The sequence below is a fragment of the Oryctolagus cuniculus genome, chromosome 4 (assembly GCF_051225735.1).
Source record: "Oryctolagus cuniculus isolate XC-2025 breed Fujian yellow rabbit chromosome 4, ASM5122573v1, whole genome shotgun sequence".
Lineage (NCBI taxonomy): Eukaryota > Metazoa > Chordata > Mammalia > Lagomorpha > Leporidae > Oryctolagus > Oryctolagus cuniculus.
Genome location: NC_142870.1, coordinates 36,249,989 through 36,274,234, shown reverse-complemented (window position 1 = coordinate 36,274,234; position 24,246 = coordinate 36,249,989). Strand labels below are relative to the sequence as shown.

The following is a 24,246-nucleotide window of genomic DNA, read 5'->3' as shown; positions in this document are numbered from 1 at the left end:
TGAATATATCACCTTGTTTCTCTCTCCAGTGCATCTGCTTGGGTTGCACTCTGTACGTCCAGTGCTGCCACACACTTTTGAGTCCCTTTTTATAAGAAACTGCTATCCTTAATCAGTGCTTCGTGCTAGGTGCTCCACCTACCTAACGTTCCAGTTCATCTGAATAGATTGGGTATCACTATTCTCTGCTTTCAGAATACTGAAGAACCACTCTTGTTGCTTGTACACTTGACTCTTCACAAAGTGTTAGCTTTCATTCATCCTCTAAGAAATTCATTGAATAAATGAATGAGTGAAAAAAATGAGTGAATGAGTTAGCCTCAAGCATCACTATTTAACAATGAGAGACAGATGTCATGTAGCTCATGAGGTTAACCTTCTTCTGAATAAAGGAAATGGAGGAGATAAACCCTGAGGTCTCTCTTGCTCAGTAATTAATTTTGGCTGTGATGTACTTTAAAGGTGGAGCATAGGCACCTGCATAAATATCTTTGTTTACACAAAAGAACAAAGGATGAATCACATAAAGTACTCTGAGTTTAGAAAAGAACAAGACTGGTGAAGGATTAGCTGGAGGGACCAGTAATTTAAGATGATCTAACACCGAATTATCATCTGTGTGCTGTTGAATGGAGAAAATTAACGTACATCAAATAAACAGAAAGGTGTATGAAGATGAGTGAGTTTTTTTTCCTTTCTCTTTTGGAAATTAGAAACAACTGCACAGGTAGGAAAAAGTAGTGTAATTAACCCCTATGTAGCTACTGCCAAGCCTTAACAGTGACTAATATTTTACAACATTTGTTTCCTATATCAACCTCCCCCAATGCCTGCATGCTCATATTCTGGACACTTTTGGTGAATGGTTGTGAGTGGTGAGATACTCATATGTAGACTACATCATAGTCATTTTATGGTGGTTAGATAGTGAGCCATCTCCACTGGATTGTGCCCACTTGAATGTGCTATATATTTTATTAACTATTTAGCAAATGTCAAATGTAGTAGGGAACATTGAGATATAATAGAATAGGGATAAATTCATTTATTTTTTCCCTGATATGAAGTTTATATTCAAAGTTCAATTTTAGGGATGAGTGTTTACCCTAGCAGTTAAGACACTGTATACCACATCAGAGTGTCTGGGTTCAATCCTGGCTCTGGTGTCTGATTCCAACTGTCTGTTAGTATGGGCTTTGGGAGGCAGCAGTTGATGGTTGAAGTGACTGGGCCCCTACCACCCATGTAGGAGATCTGCACTGAGTTCCTAGCTACTGGCTTTGATCTACCCCTGGTTGTCTCTGGCTTTTGGAGGATGACTGAACCCTTTACTGTTCTCTCTCACTCTGTCACTCCTTCTATCTGTCTCTATCTGCCTTTCAAATAAATAAATTAAAATTTAAAACATATTTAACTGAACCAAGTTATTTTCAGGATGTTTCTATTCATCTGCCTATTTATTATGGAAGAGTTCTTAATATAATTTTTAAGACAGGTCAGCTTTGCTATTTGTGCTATCAAAGCTGTGGAAGTAATTAGTATTGTTTATAATCAGATTTTCCCATGTGTCTGGGAAGTCTTGGTCTGTGATTGTGGCTTTAAAATTAGGATCTGGGGTTACCAAAGCAGAAATCTGGGGATAGTGGTTCATTAGTACGTATTCCAGCTATGTTCTGAATCTGTTTCTACATTTATATCCTGGTAATGATTTGCCAGAAATTCATGAGAATTAAGTTCTATTCCTGTTGCCCCTACTAATTATCAGAATGACCTAATGAGTCATTCCATTTGCCCTCCTCCTTTCCTTAATATGAAATTATGGCTCATAGTCTCCAAGGATTCCTTCAGCAAGGGGCAGCCAGCATGCATTTGTATTTAAGTGATGAAGTAATAAGGTTGGCAACATCAGCAAGCTCAGTATTGATAGCAGAGCCTCCTGCTTATGGCATGAGTTCTGTTCTAACCTGATGCTGAGAAATGCAGGGGCAAACTCTTAAGATTAGTTTAACAGGGACCAAGAGGCAGATGAGATACATAGCAAGAAAAATCAGGATTAGAAGCTTGACCAGATCTTGGATGCGAGTCGCCATGAGTGGATTTTGTATTATAGAATTTTAATGAAACTGGATGACGATTCTACAATTGCATGCCTGGGTTGTGTCACCTCTACTTTATTTAGCTACACTACATCTATACAGATTTGAAAGTAAAACTCTGTAAAATTTTCCCACAACTATGTGTTTTTTCATCCTGTCCACTTTCCCCATTTTTATCTTTCTGGAGCCCTACAAAAAGGACAAGTCTTCAAACATTCCAGTAATGCTAGCTAATATTTGTATATTGCCATCGTGAAAAATCTTTGTACAAATTGGCTCTTATTTACCAATGGAAACAAGTCACACAACCAACTTCTAACTACAGTCTCTCCTTCTAAGGGCCAGTGAGAACCCCTGTTATCTAAAACCCTCTTCTTATCTCAAGAAGGAGCTTTATGGTCTTTCTCAAGAGTGACAACAGGCACCAATCTAAGAGCCACCCTAGGGAAAACAGAAGTGAAAATCCTTAGATTTTGATGACATGTCCATACTCATGTTATCACAGCTCTCCCCTCATGTTGGAGGTGGGGACAGGGCCTATAACCACACTGCCTAACTCTTATTAACTGCTATGGAGATGTGTTGAGGACAGAAAAATGGACTAGCGGTAAAAGGGTATAAGACAAATGCTGCAGAGTTAATCATGCGCTGTTGTCCCCTTGAATTGTAAACGATGCCACCAATAGAGAAGGAAAAACAATGAAATGTAGTAAGTACATATTTAATCTGTTTACTTTTACCAATATATTAAGAATTGCATGTGCTTCCTGAAACTGACTATTCTTATAACTTTATAATTCTTAGATAAAGGGAGAAAACCCCCCTTTTTACTCTGTGAAATATGTATTGAAGACTAATTTCTGTTTCAGATATCGTGTTACTTTACTTTTTAAAGACAACATAATTAAAATCAGTTATGCAGTATATTATTGATGGAAACTAAAAATTATATTTTCATTACTCTGCTAGCAATACTACAATTTTAGTGATTTTTCCAGGCAGTGATTTCTTTACAACACCTTAAGGGCAAACAACTATGCCTTTAAGTTTTTGAGTTTGGGTTAATGTTGCTCCCTCATCTGCTTAGTGGCTCCCTGAGAAACATTCTACGTTGTTTCCATCATAAAGTTTATTGTGAGAATATTTGAAACTTCTTTTTCTACAGTTATCTAGTTGGTAAAATTCTAGATTGTATGATTTATGCTGCATATTATTTATAATTGATTTCATGTAATCTTGAGTCAAGAACTTTCCCCACTGGGAAGCCACCCATGATAGCGGGAAGAACAGAAAGCACCAAGATGCCTCCCATAGTTCTATACCTGACAAGCTATTTGACCTTTGTCAAAGTCAGCAGCTTGCTCATCCTCAAAATAAGGAGCTTAGGGTAGAAATAGTCTGAGATCTTTTTAGAGTTTCCAGGCTCCATGATTCTTCATACTCATATGATCAAAATCATGAGGTAGTTGTACTGTGGGATGCCAAGTATAAACTGCATTTAATTCTAATTAAGTTCATACACCTATCATTTTGCATCCGTTTGCATGATGGAATCATTTGTTTTAGGGTTAGTATGGTAAAGGGAAACTTGCCTGCCAGTAAATTATTGTTCTTATGCTTGGATACATGCAACATTTTCCTAGGTCATTAAGCACACATTTTCAAATGAAGACTACAGTAATAAATTAATGCATTCTAGCAGTGCAATCTGTTCCACTGACCACCTTTTGCCCTACTGGAAATTCTCTTGAGCTTGTTGGAAAATTGGCCTTTTAGACAAGATAAAACTACATTCTGGAAGACTAAATATGCATAACATGAAACTAAGAAAATGCAACATCAGTGAAAATCAACTTGCAGGAGAAGAGTTTCATGCTGAGAAGATGAATAAGGAAAATTAATATTATAGTCAGATTTTTTTTAGCTACTGGATAAGCTAATCTGCCCCTTGACTTTCCATACTGAAACTTCTTTGACTATACAAAAAAGTACCTGACTACAGAGTATGGATTTTATTTAAGTATTTGGATGGTGGTACATCAAAATGCTAATAGTCTCGGGTTTTGGTTTTTCCCAAATTGGGTCTTTCAGTACTATATACAGGTTAATAGTATGTATCTACTTGACTATGTATTGGTACCCACATGCTGGTTAACCCCAGTGTAAGTGTTACCTGTGAAAATCTTTTTGACTAAGTTAACATTTAATTTAAAAGACTTCAAATGAAGCAGATTGCTCTCCATAGTGTGAGTGGGCCTCCAAGTAGTTGAAAGCTTCAAGGGAAAATGACTGAGGCTCCCCCAAGGAAGATGGAATTCTTCCAGACTGTCTTCAGATTGGAGCAGCAAAGCTTGCCCTTCCTGGGTCTCCAGCCTGTTGGCATGCCCTGGAAATTACAGACCTGACAGCCCCCAAAATCTTGTGAGCCGTTACTTGAAAATGAATCTCTCAGTAGACATACACACACAGACAGACATGCATATGTGCACACAGCACACAAACACACTTTGTGCTTTTTCTCAGGGGAACCCAATATCAGAAAGACATGATTCCACATATAAAGATTGTGAAGTACAGTGAACCCTCAATGTCCATAAGTTCCAAATCCATGGATTCAACCAGTTGCAAGTCAGAAATATTCAGAAACAAATGTCTGTACTGAGCATGTACAGACATTTTTCTCTTTATTATTCCCTAAACAACACAGTACAACAACTATTTATGTAGCATTTATGTTGTATTAGCTTTTATAATTAATCTAGGGATGGTTTAACATATACAGGAAATTGTTGGAGGTTCTGTGCAAATACTGTCATTTTATAGAAGTGACTTGAACATTGGTAGATATCCACTGATGGCCTTGGAACCAACCCACCACAGATACCAAGGTATAACAATCAGCAAGACTACTGGAGGTCACCTTCTTTATGAACTTGGATTAGTCTCTAACTTTTTGGGTTTCAGATATCTTTATTGATTCAGGAAATATAATGACCTCTGTCATTTATAACTTAATTAAATTCTTAGAAACAAAATATTATGATGTCAAACAATACACAGTCTTCTCTGTGTCCTGAGGAAATTGCAAGCAAGGTAAGAAATATTTCAAAAAGTCTAACACATAGTTTCTTTCTTCTTTTTTTTTTTTGCTTTTTTATGTTCTGACATTTTTTCTTTTTTTTAAAATCTTTCCCCCCCAGAAACCTTTTATTTATGATATACAAACCATGCATTTCAAAAATACAACTTTAAGAACATAATGATTCTTCCTACCCTGCCTGCGTTCCCACTTGCACTCCCACTCTTCATAGTTTACTGTTTAAAAATTGTGTTTGGCAGTAGTTCCCTTAAGTCTCATGTATGTTCTTTTGTTTCTTATCCAATTGAAACAAATGCATATATCGAATTATTCAGTTGAACTTTATACTCCTTCTACATATCCTGTTTAGATTTATAATTATATTTTGAAGTCTATGTTTATTGTTATTGTCAGCATTTAATTTTTCATGTCCTCTTCATTTTTATACAGTAAGAATAAAATTGAAGTATATATGTATGTACACATACATAAGTACATGTGCAAACGTAAGTTAAAATAATAATTGAAATATTGCTGCCTAGAGAAAGATGGTAACTGCCAAATTCAAAATGTCAGCTGCCAGGCAGTCACCCTACAGTTATATCAACTGAGGTCCCCAAATCTCAATACATGATGCTAAGAACAATTAATCAGGAGAGTATATAATGTATGAAAATGTAGGTTGTATGAGAAGAGAATGTGCAGAATTGCTGACTATGAATGATGAAGGGCTATGGCTGAGCCAGAGTTAGGGAACAAGAGCCCACCATATGTAACTCTATCCTTTTATCATCTCTGTGCATAGAAACATATGAAGCAAGTCAATGGAACTCTTTCCTCTTAACTCCAACAGGGTCCTTGGTGAAGGAAATACCTCTCACATAGCCAGCTCTCAACTTGTACACTATGCACACATTTATTTCTTTATGATTGATCTCTTACCAACCTCAGGTTTTTCCATAGATGTTGAAACATTGCCTTTTCTAAGGAACTATTCCTTTCATTCCAAAATCATGGCATGTTATGGTTTCAAAATGAGTCAAATTACAGAGTTAAGACCATTTTTTGAGAAAGATGATTCTGTAATGGTTCAATAAACCAAAAGTTCATTTAAGCAATAATGTGCCAGTGTACACTAATTATTCTACATAATATAATGTGCTTTGTATATTCACTGAAGGATTACATGAGATTAAAGGAGTAACTCTTAAAAACTAGCTGGTCTTTTCTGAATCCATTACTGCAGCCGAGTTCCTTTATGTCAGCTGATGTGTTTCTGGTAAATTTAATTTGGCTGGAACAACTTCCTTAATGAATTACAGCTGACTTAGGACTTATCAGGGAAAATAGAAAACGTTACAGCTACATGGCCATGCAACGAACAGGGATGTGAGTGTGCTGATTCAGAGGTTTTGGGGTATCTGAGATGGTGGGTATTATTCTTTGAATGAAAAATATTTTATTCCAATAGAAACCTCAGCAAAGTGATCCTTGTGGATATTCCAGGCCTTTCAAAATCTTAGTAGGGGTCATCATTCCTTTTATTTAATAAAAACCCTTGGGACATGACAGATTTAATTAAGGCTCTGAGATTGAACAGTATCAGCACTTTCTCTATGAGATGATTGTCCCAGAGAGAGTATCACTTTGCAGTTGATATCCAAATCAGATTTCATGAAGCTACAGTCTCTTGAATTGGAAATAGGTCTGACATATAGGTAATGCATTTTGTCAGGTAGGGACCCTGTTAAACATCTTACGAGAAAATGACATCTTCTGGGGGTGCATGTACCCAGTTAGTCTCTTCCTGATGATATGATTTAAGGAACAGGAGAAAAAAAATCAACAGTTGAATGTGGGTTTTGCTTCTGTCCTGGCTTTCTACAGAGTGATGGCACAAGCATTTATGGACACTGTCTCTTTGAAGAAAGAGACATTTGGATGTCTTAGAACAGACTTCTGTTGAGACTAGGAGATTTCTAATTCTTTTTCTTAGGAAGATTTTGGTCAGCTTGTCATCAGCTTCCCTGTTCTACATGTTTTGCTTCTGTGCTCTTCATTTTTGACTTCAGCTATTCTAAATCGGATCATTTAATGAGTAACATCATCTGGCTGGAGATCATTTTGCTACAAGGCACATTTTCTGCTGACACAAAACTGGTTTGGCTTTCCTTACATTCTCTGATCCTTACTATTAGGCTTGCAGTTTTTTTTTGTTTGTTTGTTTTTTTAAGTTTTAGCAGTGTCTCTGCAAATGTGACTGGAAATGTTATGACTATGATGTTTTTAAACTATAAAACATTTACCTATATTCAAAGACAACCAAACCTCACTTGTTTTGTATGTATTTGAAGAAACTCGTGTCTTAAAATAAAGTCCAAATTGGGATTTAAATAGAATTTTATTGAAAAAGGGGTTGATTCGGCCGGCACCGTGGCTCAATAGGCTAATCCTCCACCTTGCGGCGCCGGCACACCGGGTTCTAGTCCCGGTCGGGGCGCCGGATTCTGTCCCGGTTGACCCTCTTCCAGGCCAGCTCTCTGCTATGGCCAGGGAGTGCAGTGGAGGATGGCCCAGGTGCTTGGGCCCTGCACCCCATGGGAGACCAGGAAAAGCACCTGGATCCTGGCTCCTGCCTTCGGATCAGCGCGGTGCGCCGGCTGCAGCGGCGGCCATTGGAGGGTGAACCAACGGCAAAGGAAGACCTTTCTCTCTGTCTCTCTCTCTCACTGTCCGCTCTGCCTGTCAAAAAAAAAAAAAAAAAAAAAAAGGAAAAAGGGGTTGATGAAAAATATTTTAAGATAGCATTTAAAAAAGTGAGATGAGGGGCTGGTGGTGTGGTATAGCAGGTTAAAGCTCTGGCCTGAAGCACCGGCATCCCATATGGCACCAGTTCTATCCCGGCTGCTCCTCTTCCCATCCAGCTCTCTTCTGTGGCCTGGGAAAGCAGAATATGGCCCAAGTCCTTGGGCCCCTGCACCCATGTGGGAGACCCGGAAGAAGCTCCTGGCTCCTGGCTTCGGATTGGCTCACTCCAGCCATTGCAGCCATCTGGGGAGTGAACCAGCAGAAGGAAGACCTCTCTCTCTGTCTCTGCCTTTCTCTGTAACTCTGTCTTTCAAATAAATAAAATAATTATTTAAAAAAAAGTGAGGTGAAAGGAATAGCTTGTGAAGGAAGAAAGTCTTATTTCCACGATGGAACAAAAATATCAGGCAATACATGTAGAAGCAGAGATAAGGGGGATGAATGTCAAATTAGAGGCTTTGTCTTTTCCGGCTGGAACCATGGAGGGTGCCCAAGAGAGGAAGACAGTTTCTGCTATGTTAGAAACCCTTAAGAAAAAGTGGAGGATTTCCAGAGCTGAGGATCAAGCACCTCAGAAAAAAGTTTGCCCAAAAGATGCTTCGAAAGGCAAGGAGGAAGCTTATCTATGAAAAATCTAAGCACTATCACAAAGAAAACAGGCGGATGTACAGAACTGAAATCTAGTTTGTGAGGATGAAAAGAAAAGTCGGCAACTGCTATGTACCTGCAGAGCCCAGATTGGCATTTGTCATCAGGGTCAGTGGTGTCAATGGTGTGAGCCTCAAAGTCTGGAAAAGTGTTGCAGCTTCTTAGTCTTTATCAGATCTTCAGTGGCACCTTTGTTAAGCTCAACAAGGCTTCAGTGTACATGCTGAGGATTGTGGAACCCTGTATCTCTTGGGTGCATCCAAATCTGAAGTCAGTAAATGAACTAATTTACAAGTGTGGCTATGGCAAATCAATAAGAAGTGAACTGTTTTGACAGATAACATTCTGATTGCCTGGTCTTTTGGTAAATATAGTATCATCTACGTGGAGGATCTGATTCATGGGATCTGTACTGTTGGGGGACACTTGAGGAAGCAAGTAACTTCTTGTGGCAACGTCAAGTTATCTTCTCCCCAAGGTGGGATGAAGAAGACGACCACTCATTTTGTAGAGGGTGGAGGTGCTGGCAATAGGGAAGACCGAATCAGTAGACTTATCAGAAGGATGAACTAAGCTGTCTGCTATGGTATTTTTGTAATCTGGTCAGATAATAAAGAACTGTTACAGTCAAATTGAAATAAGCTGTTGTATTGGTGACTTGTCTTCCTTTGACTATTGTGTGAATCTGTGTGTGTGATAAATTTAACCAGCAGTTCCTCACATGCAAAACTAGGGCACACTTTTATTGTGTGAAAAATTTTGTGAGATTTTTTGTCTATGAAGAAAAGAAAACTTAATTTTTCACCTTTGAATTGTTCTGAGTCAAAAGGGAAACCTTTCTTATAGGCATTTGTGCATATTGCCATTGTGTCCATTTGGGGAGTGAACCAGCGAATGGAAGATCTCTCTCTCTCTCTCTCTGCCTCTGCCTCTCTGTATCTCTGCCTTTCAAATAATTTAATTATTTTTTAAAAGATTTATTTTATTTATTTGAAAAGCAGAAAGAGAGAGAGAGAGTGAGAGAGAGAGAGAGAGAGAGAGAAAATCCATCCACTGTCTCACTCTCGAAATGGCTGCAACAGCCAGTGTTGGGTTAGACTGAAGCCAGGAGCCAGGAGCCAGGAGCTTCTTCAGCACCTCCCAAGTGGCTGCAGGGCTCAAGGAACTGGGCCATCTTCCGCTTCTTTCCTAAGCATGTTAGCAGGGAGCTCAATTGGAAGTAGAGCAACTGGAACTTGAACAGGCACTCATATGAGATGCCGGCATCACAGGTGGCAGCTTTACCCTCTAAGCCAGGATGCTTTTTTTAATAGGATCTAAATAATTGGCCTAAATTAATTCATCTTTCATACAGTCAAATCAGGACATAGGGCAAGCAGTTAGCCTAGCAGTAAAGACACTGGTTAGGACCCCACTCATCTCATAATTGAGTGCCTGGGTTCAATTCCTGGCTCCAGCTCCCAATTCCAGCTTCCAGTCAGTTCAGCCGCAGATGATGCAAAAGTGACGGCTTCTGTCAGCCACATGGGAATCCAGGAATCAGGCCCTGGCGCTAAGCTTTGGACCTCCTAGCTGTTGTGGGCATTTGGAGAGTGAACCAGCAGTTGAGGTTCTCTCTGTCTTCCTCTCTCTGTCTCTCATATAATTAAACAAACAATGTTTAAAAGTCAGGGTTTTATTCTAGACTTACTTGATTCCAACTCTTACTTTTTAAAAACTTTCATTATATCATGACTTTTTTTTATATCTGAACTTCCATAATTAAACACTGAAGTTCCAAATAGTTTAAGACAATATTTGCCATTTAGCATTACAATTATATTTTGTTCCAAGAAAGGCAAAATTTTCTAATCAGTTTTGAATATTGCAAAAGTTGCAAACAAATCCATTCCAACTAGATTTTTTTAACTTTTATTTAATTAATATAAATTTCCAAAATACAGCTTATGGATTACAATGGCTTCCCCCCCATAACGTCCCTCCCACCCGCAACCCTCCCCTTTCCCGTTCCCTCTCCCCTTCCATTCACATCAAGATTCATTTTCAATTCTCTTTATATGCAGAAGATCAGTTTAGCATATATTAAGTAAAGATTTCAACAGTTTGCTCCCACATAGAAACACAAAGTGAAAAATACTGTTTGAGTACTAGTTATAGCATTAAATCACAATGTACAGCACATTAAGGACAGAGATCCTACATGAGGAGTAAGTGCACAGTGACTCCTGTTGTTGACTTAACACATTGACACTCTTGTTTATGGCATCAGTAATCACCCTAGGCTCTTGTCATGAGTTGCTAAGGCTATGGAAGACTTTTGAGTTCACCGACTCTGATCATATTTAGGCAAGGTTGTAGTGAGAGTGGAAGTTCTCTCCTCCCTTCAGAGAAAGGTACCTCCTTCTTTGATTGTGGGGAGCAATCCGGACTGGACTAAGTTACTCGAATTAGGACTTATTCTATGCATCTGCTCTCCCACAATATGGCGCTGGGAGAGAAGTAAACAGCTTCCGCACAGCTGCCTCCAGTTCAACCAATTAACTGTAGGACTTGCTCCTGATTGGAGAGCAGCGTACTCAGCCGAGTTGGGATTGGCGGAGGAGGACTATAAAGGAGGAGAGAGACGGCATGCACCAGGAACATCTATGGGGAACATCTAAGGGAACCCGTGCAGCCCCCAAAAGAGCCGGCCGGCGGTGTGCCGCTCCCCTGCGGAAGTGGGGAATGCGGCCAGGGGGAACTGCCCTTCCACGGAGGTGGAAGGGATAGTAGCCAACCCGGGAAGAACCAGCAGCAAACCCGGGGAGGGCCGAGCAGACGAAAGAACAGCGCAGGGTCCTGTGTTGCTCCTCCACGAAGAGGGGGAGCGACATAATGGTGCCGTGACTCGGATATGAAGCCTAGGCAGGGTTTAGTGTCGTTCCCCCATGAAGACGGGGAGCGACATAGTGGTGCCGTGACTCGGATAGGAAACCTAGGAGGGAAAGACCGGGAAGAAGTGGGAAAATACCGGAGAGAGAGACTAGCAAAGAGCCTAGGGAAAAGCCGGACGGAAAAGGTGCCGGAAGAAGCTATTGAAAGCCTAGGCATAGACTCGGATATGGACTGTGGGAAAGAAGTTAGGATTGACAGCGAAAGTGAAAGCTTTCATAGACTCGGATGCGGACTATGGCGGGGAAGCTAGGAGACTGAAAGCGAAAGTGAAACCTGGAGGAGGCTTGGACTCGGATACGGACTGTGGGGAGAAGCCAGGAGAAATGAGAGGAATATTGTTGGAAGAAAACTTAAGGAAACATACCGGGTAGAGAGAAATGTTAGGGAGGATGAAGCCGCGAGTGCAGGCCGAGGCGGAGATATAAGCCACCTTGGAATTCTTCAAGTCACCCCGGGGAGCAAGAGGCGAAGATCTGGAACCAGAGGCAGAGACGTGGGCCGCCAGGATTCGCCAGGTTAGTCCGGGGAACTTGGACTGAATGCCGGTGGTGGCGGAAACATTCGCGAAAGCCGCCGCGTGCAGAGAGAGCACGGGGCGTTGGCGCGAGGCCGTGGTGCGGGCGCGAAGTGCGTGGAGACCTCGGAGCGTGCGCGCAGAGCCGGGAACCCGCCGGCGGGGCGAGGCGCCGGGAAGCCGCGCAGAGCCGTGAAGCCGCCGCGGGGCGGGCGCCGGCGGGGCGAGGCGCCGGGAAGCCGCGCAAAGCCGGGAAGCTGCGCAGATGAGAGAGGCGCGGGCTGAAGCGGCTCAGCCGGGAAGCCGCCGAGAAGCAGCCTCGGGGCGGGCGCAGCCGGGAAGCCGCGGGGATAAGAATGAGAGCGGGAAGCCGCAGGGATAAGAGAAACAGAAGTTTAGAAGTAAAGTGAGAAAAATAGGAATGCTGGAAGATAGAAGTAAAATGGGAGAAATAGGAATGCCCGGAGATAGAGAAATAGAGAAATAAAAAGGCCTTCCTACAACACTGCAATGTGAGAGCTTGGATTCGGTCTGCCTAATCAAGTGAGGCGATGAGCACCTGCGGGCAGCTAGCAGCTTATGCGCCGCAGGTCACCGAAGACAGGCACGAATTAACATCAGTAAGGCTTCCCCACAATGTAACAATTAGGAGGCTTGGATTCGGTCTGCCTAATTTAAGGCGGTAAGCGCCAGCAAGCAGCTCGACCAGAGTATGAGCTGCAGGTCACCGAAGATAGGCACGAACCAACACTAATAAGTCTCCCCCACAATAAGGCAATGAGAAGGCTTGGATTCGGTTTGCCTGATAGGTTTTGTAAGCCCCTGCGGGCAGAGCAGAGCATGCGCTGCAGGGCACCGAACACAGGCATGCATCAGCGCCTAAAAACCTCCTCACAATGGCGAAGAGAGGACCCGGATTCGGTTTTCCTGATTGATAGGACTTGTAAGAGCCTGTGGCAACTCTAGCAAGTAGAGCAGAGTGTGTTCCGCGGGACACCGAAGACAGGCGCGTATCAACGCTAAAAAATAAAAAGAAAGGGGGATCTGTGGGGAGCAATCCGGACTGGACTAAGTTACTCGAATTAGGACTTATTCTATGCATCTGCTCTCCCACAATATGGCGCTGGGAGAGAAGTAAACAGCTTCCGCACAGCTGCCTCCAGTTCAACCAATTAACTGTAGGACTTGCTCCTGATTGGAGAGCAGCGTACTCAGCCGAGTTGGGATTGGCGGAGGAGGACTATAAAGGAGGAGAGAGACGGCATGCACCAGGAACATCTATGGGGAACATCTAAGGGAACCCGTGCAGCCCCCAAAAGAGCCGGCCGGCGGTGTGCCGCTCCCCTGCGGAAGTGGGGAATGCGGCCAGGGGGAACTGCCCTTCCACGGAGGTGGAAGGGATAGTAGCCAACCCGGGAAGAACCAGCAGCAAACCCGGGGAGGGCCGAGCAGACGAAAGAACAGCGCAGGGTCCTGTGTTGCTCCTCCACGAAGAGGGGGAGCGACATTTGATGACCTGTTCTTTCCACTGGGATCTCACTCGTGGGGATCTTTCATTTAGATTTTTTTTTTTTTTTTTTTTTTTTTTTTTTTTTTTGCCAGAGTGTCTTGGCTTTCCATGCCTGAAATACTCTCATGGGCTTTTCTTTTTTTTTTTTTTTTATAACTTTTATTTAATGAATATAAATTTCCAAAGTACAGCTTATGGATTACAATGGCTTCCCCCCCATAACGTCCCTCCCACCCGCAACCCTCCCCTTTCCCACTCCCTCTCCCCTTCCATTCACATCAAGATTCATTTTCAATTCTCTTTATATACAGAAGATCAGTTTAGCATACATTAAGTAAAGATTTCAAAAGTTTGCTCCCACATAGAAACACAAAGTGAAAAATACTGTTTGAGTACTAGTTATAGCATTAAATCTCAATGTACAGCACACTAAGGACAAAGATCCTACATGAGGAGTAAGTGCACAGTGACTCCTGTTGTTGACTTAACACATTGACACTCTTGTTTATGGCATCAGTAATCACCCTAGGCTCTTGTCATGAGCTGCCAAGGCTATGGAAGCCCCCTGAGTTCACCGACTCTGATCATATTTAGACAAGGCCATGGTCAAAGTGGAAGTTCTCTCCTCCCTTCAGAGAAAGGTACCTCCTTCTTTGATGACCCGTTCTTTCCACTGGGATCTCACTTGCGGAGATCTTTCATTTAGGTGTTTTTTTTTTTTTTTTTTTTCCCCAGAGTGTCTTGGCTTTCCTCTCATGGGCTTTTCAGCTGGATCTGCATGCCTTAAGGGCTGATTCTGAGGCCAGAGTGCTGTTTAGGACATCTGCCATTCTATGGGTCTGCTGTGTATCTCGCTTCCCATGGTGGATCATTCTCTCCCTTTTTGATTCTATCAGCTAGTATTAGCAGACACTAGCCTTGTTTATGTGATCCCTTTGGCTCTTAGTTCTATCATTATGATCAATTGTGATCAGAAATTGATCACTTGGACTAGTGAGATGGCATTGGTACAAGCTGCCTTGATGGGATTGAATTGGAATCCCTGGTATGTTTCTAACTCTACCGTTTGTGGCCCTGACTGTTGATGAACAACTTAATACTTTATCCCTCCTAGTATTTTTTTGTTTGTTCTACTTAATACTATTGGTTGAATTCTGTAATTAATACACAGTTATTCTTAAGTGTTGAAACTTAACTGAAAAGTGATCCCTGTTAAATATAAGAGTTTGAATAAGAGAGGGAAGAGATGTGCAATTTGGGACATGCTCAAGCTGACTTGCCCCAACTAGATTTTTTAAAAAAATACATTTATTTTACTTGAAAGGCAGATATACAGAAAGAGAGAATGAGATATTCCATTTATTTGAAATATAAGTGTCACAGAAACAGAGAAAGTTATCCTGTGGTTCACTCCCCAAATGCCTACAGTAGCTGGGGCTAAGCCAGGCCAAATCTAGCAGCCATGAACTTTATCTAGGTCTCCGATGTGTGTGGGCAGGGGCCCAAGTACTTGAGCCTTTATGTACTGCCTCACATACACATTTGCAAGAAACTGCATTGGAAATGTAGAATAATCAGGACTTGAATGAGGACTTGAATCAGCAGTCAAAAATCAACACCTGCCCTCTAACTAGATTTTTCATGCTGCATTTATTTTATCAAATACAGTAAAAATTTCAAGAACAAAAAGGATTCTTTTCAAGAAAGTGGAATATTGAGAACATTTATAATACATGTATATTGTTCTACTTGTAAGCTCTTGCCTCCAATTAATATGAAACTTTGGAAACTTTCTTATCATGCTTATTGGTTTAATTCTACAAGTTCGTTGTTGTTGTTGTTGTTATATTCCTACAGTATGCCAGGCGTTGATCTAGGAGAAAGGAAGCAAAAACAAGTAATTCCCAGTTCATAGTTTTGAGAAGCTGGTATACTGTAGAATTCACCAAGTCCTATCTGTCTCTCATTAACACCCGTGAATTGCAACTGTGTAGATTGCTAGCTCAAAGTTCTGGATAGAAGTGCACTGCTATTCCTGTCTCATAGGATACTCACAAGAGAGATACCTCCCAACACACATGCATGTAACTTACCACAAAGCCTATGAAGCAGAAAGGAATACCTTTAGAGAGAGTAAACTGGCAGGAATCTACTGTAAATGTTGTAGGGGGAAAATCTGTAAGGATGAGGATGGGTAAGGCATGTGGTTAGCTTGAGACAAGCATGTGCTGGGTAGATGTTGAGAAGTCTGGAGGCAAGAAGGAGACCACAGGGGAAGGTGCTGTAAGCTGAGGCCAGAAATGAAAGCAGGACCAATCCAGACAGGCCATGTCCTTTGGCAGGTTTGCAGTGTCTGGATAGGTATTCAAGGGAACAACGGTCTTTCTGCCACTCTGTTATATATGGATGATCTTTATAATTTGACATATCACAGTGAGGTTAGCCTGTTTTGAATTACTTCATAAACATGCTTATCTTGCATTTTCTAGTTTTCCTTTTTTGGCCTTAGATTTGTCAACAAAAAATAGTATTTTATCTTAAATTCTTAGATACTTATTTATGTTATAAATATTTGCTTGCCAGATGAGAAATGTTTAAAATATGACATTTTCTGTATTTATCATGGTTGTCTAACATTAAAAGAAGAAGACACAAAAGCATTGCAGAAACCAATGAGAAAATGTAGTAATGAGCATCCCAAGAGCTGAAAATGCATCAGCAAAAATTATTTATAATTTTTTATTATAATTACTTTTAAAAGTTTCCTTTTAACACAAAAGGCTGAATCTTCACTATTGAAGACATGTCAAAAGTAACTTGATTAAAAACAGCAGTATTTCGCTTTTTCCATTAGAATAAAAAGACTGAATTGTTACTGAAAAGCTATGAAGTGCAGAACTCTGGAATTTGTGGTGAAAGGAAATTGAAAAAGAGCAGAACATTTGGATTCATGTTTCATGAAATAATTTGTGTGACAGAATAGGAAGGCAGTCTGAAGGAAAATTGACATAATTTTTTCCTAGGATTGGGAAAGGCCAGATAAATATGTCACAGTTAACAAATGTACCATTGTGCATGAACAAAATATATTCTACTCAATTTGTAAATATTAATTTTTATTCATTGGAAAATATTTGCATGTTTTTAAAAGCATGAACAAAACTCTCCTCCTTTTCTTCCTTTCCTATTTTAATTTTGAATAGGTATTAAATTGGACAAGAACCAGGAAGACAGAAATAAAAAAGATTTATTTATTTGAAAAGCAGAGTCAGAGAGAGAGAGACAGAGAGAGAGAGAGAGAGGGGCGGGGAGAGGGAGATTTTCTATCTGCTGGTTCATTCCCCAATGGCCACAACTACCAGGGCTGAGACAGGTTAAAGCCAAGCGCTTCATCTGAGTCTCCCAGATAGGGTGGCAGGGACTGAAGCACTTGGGCCATCCTCTGCCGTCCCCAGCCATTAGCAGGGAGCTGGATCTGGAATGGAGCAGCAGGAATATGAGCCACCGCCAGTGTGGGATGCCAGCATCACAGGCAGCAGCTTAAGCTGATGTGCTACAATGCCGACCCCTACAAGTTTCTTAAGAAGTTAATTTATTGGGGCCAGCGTTGTGGCATAGCTGGTAAAGCCTCCCAAGAAGCGTCTTAACCAGGAGGCAAATCGCCTACCCCAGAAACAATTCTGAAGTCTTAGAAACATTGGTTCTTCAGGAAACATCTATTGTGACATGAACTGTGGAACGTGCAATACGTAGTATGCACATAGTCTTTTGCAGTGTCTAAAAACTAGCATTGTTTGGTGTAGAGACTATGTAGAACTCTTCCACCAGATTATATAATCATAAAACTCTCTCCCTACTCTGTTGGGCCAAGCGCTGTGTCTTCATGTCTTCCCCATCTTTTGTCTTTACTAGAGAATCTTATATAGCCTCTGTGTGCAGAGGATCATTAGGGAATATCTGATTTATTCAGGACTACTGACGCAAACAGAACGAGGAATGCAGAAACACCATCTCTAGCTTCTTCCCTTCATGCAGTGTAAGAACGCTGTAGTTAATCTGTTGGTGAACTACTCACCTCTCCTTGTGCATATGCCAGGGGGTTCCTTCTATACATCCCTGTCAGTGTTTCTGGAACCCCAAGCTTGGACTGCGTGTAGGTGATCCAGTGACATTGCTGGAAATTAGCATTTCCAGAATTAGCCCTCACCCAATGTTAGACATTTTTGTGGATTCTTCCCCCACAGTTTGATGAATGATTCTACATCAGCTTCCTCTCCTCTCAGGCAGGACAGCTCTGAAGAGTCTTCCGTACTCCGTCCTGAAGGTCCCAACCTACACTGACTGCTTGCCAGCAGTGATGATCTTTGTGCTCACGAGCACCTCCTGGGTTGCATCTTTTCTTTCTCTGAAGTCCCACTCCCCTAACAGGTGATGGCACTCACAGCCTTGTCTCAGAATCTGCTTCTGCAGCAGTGAACAGGGGCCTGGATTCCTGGATTGTGGGATTAGCCACAGATGTCTTTAAGAGTTTGTGGAAAGGCATTGAGTTATGTGGAATCTACTTGAATTAAATTATCCTGCAGCCTTGTCTCTTTGGTCCAAATCAAAATACTCATTGTGTACTGTGATGGGAGGTGGAGGGAGGTATTATTATTATCAGTCTGTGGACATTTAGTTTATAAGCAATTGGAACCCAATTGTAAGCTTCTCTCTAAAATGTATTCCATATGGAAAGCTAGCAATTTAGAGGAGAAAAGCAATGGGTTAAAAATAGGTGAAAGAAATTTTATAGATGGGCTATCATAGGACAATCCATCAGCACCATAAAATGCACATATAAACAGCTATTTATACAGTCATAATACATAATTTGTAAAGAAAAGGAACTTTAGCTGACTAGCATGCATTTGTTTGAAGGAGATTCTGAGTGGACTAGGTATATGAAGTTTAACTATAATTAGAATCATACTTTAAGTTAAGGAAGATCACAAAGCAGTGTGTGTGTGTGTGTGTGTGTGTGTGTGAGAGAGAGAGAGAGAGGTGGTGAGAGAGAGAGATTTGTATTTCATATTCTCAAAAGGAAAGAATACTAGAGCAAACTATACAGTTTCCAAATCAGAAAGACATTATGGTGGCATGTTGCCACTGAACTTCTGGTTTAAATGATATGAGTCAGTCTGTTCAGCAGTTATTTGTAGCAGTTTTAATATAGTTACAGACCAGTATATGGAGCTCCTTGGACTAACTGAACCTCTTGGCAAGAGAAGCAATGCATAGATCTAGCCACAGCTGAATGGAATAATTCCAGAGTGTGGAACACAAATTCTGGTGTAGACTCGACCTATCAACAGTGAATGATTTAAGTAAATAAAATCTCAATTAATATCATACATCTTTAGTTACTTACACTATGGCCACATTGATCTCTTCCAAATTTGAATTTTATTACCTTTTTAAAATACATTTAACAAACATTTTCAATCTCTTTTAAAGTTCAAAAACTTGGGCTTGAATCCAAGTCCTGCTGTTTCCTGTTTGTTCTTGGACAAGTTACTTAACATCTCTAAGTCAGTTTCTGGGGCTATAAAACAGATAGAGTAGTATTCAGCTGATGGGATTATTTGTAAGCATAGATGATGAAACATAAAATATATAATTTACTCCTATATTATATTATATATATTATCCTATAGAGATACTCAGAACAATTTAAAAGCATTAAATGCAGCAGTGCAGAATGTAAGTACCAAGAGTTTTATTGGAGTTAATTGTTTTCTGTCGTAATGAAATTTGCACCTACTTTGTCAGGTAATACATACACTAAAATAATATATGTATAAACTCAACCTGATACGAAATAGGGAGATATCTGACTTTGGACAAAATATGACATCACTAGCTTTTAAATCAGATCCCATTAATGTTTTTAGTAGATTATGCTCTTTCAATTCTGTTCCAGCAAACTGGGTTCATCATAAAGATCTGTTTATAGAAATGGAAGAATGGACTGAGTCAGAATGTTGTTAAAGGTCGCATTCCATTGGGCAATAAAACGTTATGATGGGGAAGGGTGTTTGGTGTAGTGCTCAAGTTGCCATTTATATCAGAGTACCTGGACTGAGGACCCAGCTCTGCCCCCATTCCAGCTTCCTGCTAACGTGCACCCTTGGAGGCAGCAGGTGATGGCTTAAGTACTTGGGTCTCTGCCGCCCTTGTGGGAAAATTCAGATTGAGTTCCTGGCTTCTGGCTTCAGCCTGGCTCAGATCTGGCTATTGTGAGCATTTGGGGAATGGACCAGTAGATGTGAGGTCTGTCTGTCTCCATCTTTCTCTCTCTCTCTCTCTGACTTTAAATAAATATATAAATAAACAAATATATTTATTTATTTATTTATTGACAAGCAGAGTGGACAGTGAGAGAGAGAGAGAGAGACAGAGAGAAAGGTCTTCCTTTTGCCATTGGTTCACCCTCCAATGACCGCCGCGGCCAGCGCACCGCACTGATCCGATGGCAGGAGCCAGGTGCTTCTCCTGGTCTCCCATGGGGTGCAGGGCCCAAGCACTTGGGCCATCCTCCACTGCACTCCCTGGCAACAGCAGAGAGCTGGCCTGGAAGAGGGGCAACCGGGACAGAATCTGGCGCCCCGACTGGGACTAGAACCTGGTGTGCCGGCGCCGCAAGGCGGAGGATTAGGCTAGTGAGCCGTGGCGCCGACCAACAAATATATTTTTAAAAACTAATGATGGATCTAAACTAGGAGACATTTTCCCACCATTAATTTAGGTTAAGGATTTTGCTTTATTACTTTACTTTCAATTCTAATAAGCATCTCAAAAAATTTGTGTGTGAGTATGGGGTGGAGGTTGAAAAATTCACCTAAAATTTCTATGTAAGGGCAAGAAAAAACAAACAAACAAAAAAACAAGATAGCTCTAATAATAAGAATTAGGCAGAAGGCTGTCTTATCAAAAATAAAAATACTGAATGAGACTGTAGTAATGAAGACAATTGATATTGGAATCACAACACGCAAACACAACATTTGATAGAAATGAGAGCCCAGACAGATTCAGATGAAGCTCCTGGCTCCTGTCTTTGGAATAGCCCAGTCCTGGCTGTGGGGTCATTTGGGGAGTGAACCAGTGGATGGAAGATCTCTTTCTCTTTCATCCCCTTTCTCTCTGTAACTCTGCCTTTCAAATAAATAAAATATAAATCTCAAAAAAATTGAAAAAGAGAAATGAGAGCCTGCCCACAATCATATGAAACTTGACTTTTGACAAAACTGATTCTACAGTTTAAGGAAAAATATGATCTCAATATTGAAAAATAATATAACAAGTTATCTGTATGGGGAAAAGAAAAAAAAAACGGTGAGCGCTTATTCCATATTTTACAAAAAAATTATTTCCAGAGAGATTAAAATCCAAAATGTGAAAAGAAAAATTATAATACATTACAAGGTAATAAAGGCCGGCACCGTGGCTCACTAGGCTAATCCTCCGCCTTGCGGCGCCGGCACACCAGGTTCTAGTCCCAGTCGGGGCGCCGGATTCTGTCCTGGTTGCCCCTCTTCCAGGCCAGCTCTCTGCTGTGGCCAGGGAGTGCAGTGGAGGATGGTCCAAGTGCTTGGGCCCTGCACCCCATGGGAGACCAGGAGAAGTACCTGGCTCCTGGCTTCAGATCAGCGCCATGCGCCGGCCCCAGCGCACTGGCCGCGGTGGCCATTGGAGGGTGAACCAACGGCAAAGGAAGACCTTTCTCTCTGTCTCTCTTACTGTCCACTCTGCCTGTCAAAAAAAAAAAAAAAAAAGGTAATAAAGAAATAAAACTTTATGATTTTGGATTAATTAAAGATAAGAAAACACTAATCATAAGGAAAAGATAATTAAATTTAACATTAAAATTAGAGTCTTCAGTTCATCAAAAATATACCATAGAGTAAATACACAAGACAGAAATCCAGAGATGTTTATAACACTTGTGACAATGGATGAGCATCCAGAATATATTAATATATTGAGTGTATATGTTTGCCATACATACGCAAAATGACAAATAGCCCAATGGAGTTGAATAAGCCCTTCCTGAATACCATAACCCAAACAGTCAAGGCACTTGTCCAGGCTGGTACTGTGGCCTAGTAAGCTAAGCATACACCTGTGGCTCCAGCATTTCCTAATGGGCACAGGTTTGTGTCTCGGCTGCTCCTTTCCCAATCCAGCTCTCTGCTTATGGCCTGAGAAAGCAGTGGAAGATGGCCCAAGTGCTTGGACCCCTAAAATGTGGGAGACCTGGAAGTAGCTACTTTCTCTTGGCTTTGGATTGGCCTAGCTCTAGCCATTGTGGCTATTTGAGGAGTGAAGCAGTCTACTCTCCATAGACCACCAGCAGGGCCCGATTCCCTTCACTGCTGACTCACTTAAATGAGATTGAAGGATTAGAGGTAGGACAAAATACCCACATGGAGCAGTTGGACCCCATGTTTTTACTCAGTCCGCTGTTCTGTTTGCAAAGCCTAGCTTTTCACGTGGTTTCGATGGGAACAGTCCTGCATAGTTTTAATTTAGCTTTGAGCTATGTTTTAATTAATCCACAGGGGGCTAATGCCTTACAAAACTGAATTATTCCAGAGTCTGGGATAGGATATGAGGATATGAAAAAAAATTACTCCAAAAGAGGAGAGCCCTGTCCGTCTAGGACTAAGGTGTCAATCTTAATGGATTCCCATTTTTTTATTTACCATGTTCTAGTTGGGAACCATGGTGGTGGGAACTGTGACTGAAGGAAATATGCAATTGAAATTCTTGGTCATGACTTGCACTAGCTTTATGTTTTAGGCCTACTTAGAACAGTATGATCCTAAGCTTACCTGTATTATTCCTGATTCAAAGGTACTGCTTCAATATTTCTGTATTACTATAATTTTTTCTTATATGCCTTCTTAATTTTTTTTCCTTTTCATGAATGAGTTTTGAATTTTATGGAATGACTTCCTGAACCATATTGGATAGGTCATCTATTTTTGTCTTCTAATTTATTGATGTAGTGAATTTACATATACATTTCCAATGTTAAAGTAGCCTTGAATTTTGGAAATATGACAATTTGATATGCTGCCTTATGTTTTTATATATACACTCGCTGAATGCAGTTTGCCCAACATTTGCTAAGGATTTTGTTGTTGTTCATTAGTGTATTGGCCTGCAATGTATCCTTTTTTCTTTTTAAAATATTATATTTATTCTTGTTTATTTGAAAGGGAGGGAGGAAGGGAGGAAGAGAGAGAGGAGAGAGAGAGAAAAGCAAATGCCTGCAACAGGTGGGCCTGGACCAGGCTGAAGCCTGGAGACTAAACTCAGTGCAGATCTCTCACGTGGTGACAGGGACCCTAGAACTGGAGTCATCACCTACTGCTTCCCAGAGTACCTAATGGCAGAGGCTGGAATCAGAAGTAGATACAGGACTTGATCTCAGACACGCGAATGTGGGGTGTGGAAAGCCAAGCAGCATCGTAATCACTGCGCCAAACAGCTATCTCTGCAGTTTCCTTTTCCCTTGCTGGCTTTGTCCATTTTCGTTTCAAAGGTAATTTGTTAGCATAAAATGAGGTAAGAATTATTTTTCCCTTTTTATTTTCTAGAACCATACTCTCAATAAGGTAGCCACTAGATGGATGTATGTCTTGGACGCTGGAATTGTGGCTAGTGTGGACTGGCATGTGCTGTACAATACAACAAGTTTCAAAGTCTTAGATTCAAAAAACTACAAGCTATCCATCCAATTTTTATATTGACTGTATGTTGAAATAACAACACTATTGATACTTATGTGACAACTAGAAAAAAATTAAAATTATGCATGTAACTCACATTATGTTACTAGTGGGCAATGTTGATTTAGAATATTTCTGTCTTCAAATTCAAAGGCAGGAAAGATCATTGGTACTACCTTTTCCTCCAGCTGATAAATAGCAAATAAATTTCCTCAGTAGTAGAAGAGCTATAACGAAAGCACCCTGTACCCTATTTTAAATTTTATTTTTTATTTCAAATACCCACACTTTCAGTTTACCAAGAACAAAATTGTCATATACTTCAGTGAAGAGCTGGGTGAGCTAATGAGCCTAAGATTTGGGAGAAGTGAGAACATTTAGTTGCATAAGGGAATGAATGAATATTTCTACTGTGGATTGTGTACTAGAACAACACCCATGTGATTAGTGAATTGGGCAATGATTACCAATGGACTCTAAAGTCAGATTATCTGTGTTGAGACTTCTGACCCATTATTTCTATAATCTTAAGAATAAAGGCAGAAGGGTACATAGCATAATAATATAACTTTGTGTCCTACTTGTTTGATAAAAATGTGTTTCGATTTAATAGAAGGATTCTGAGAATTCTCTTTGATTTTTTGATTAATTGGAATTAAGAACATTAATGTTCAAGTATAAAAACAAACTAATTTTAAATGAGGACAATATATATTCATTTTTGTTCTGGATAACTAAAGATTCATCTGTATTCACTTGTGTACTTTTCCTTCTTAAATCCACCAGAAATAAAAATCATGTTGTCTTAAAAAAAAAAAAAAAAAAAAAAAAAAAAAAAAAAAAAAACACCAGAATCAAAAAGCTACTTTCCGCATCACAGG

At 40.6% G+C, this 24,246-nt stretch overlaps 1 protein-coding gene and 1 pseudogene across 8 annotated transcripts in view; both read left to right on the top strand.

Annotated features, from left to right (window-relative positions):
* Positions 1-24,246, top strand: part of ROBO1 (roundabout guidance receptor 1) — a 1,247,412-nt gene that overhangs the window by 988,036 nt on the left and 235,130 nt on the right. The gene's annotated exons all lie outside the window — the stretch shown is intronic.
* LOC149126953 (large ribosomal subunit protein uL30 pseudogene) lies at positions 5,066-9,204 on the top strand (annotated as a pseudogene). Its single transcript, XR_016232085.1, has one exon. The product of XR_016232085.1 is annotated as a large ribosomal subunit protein uL30 pseudogene (transcript).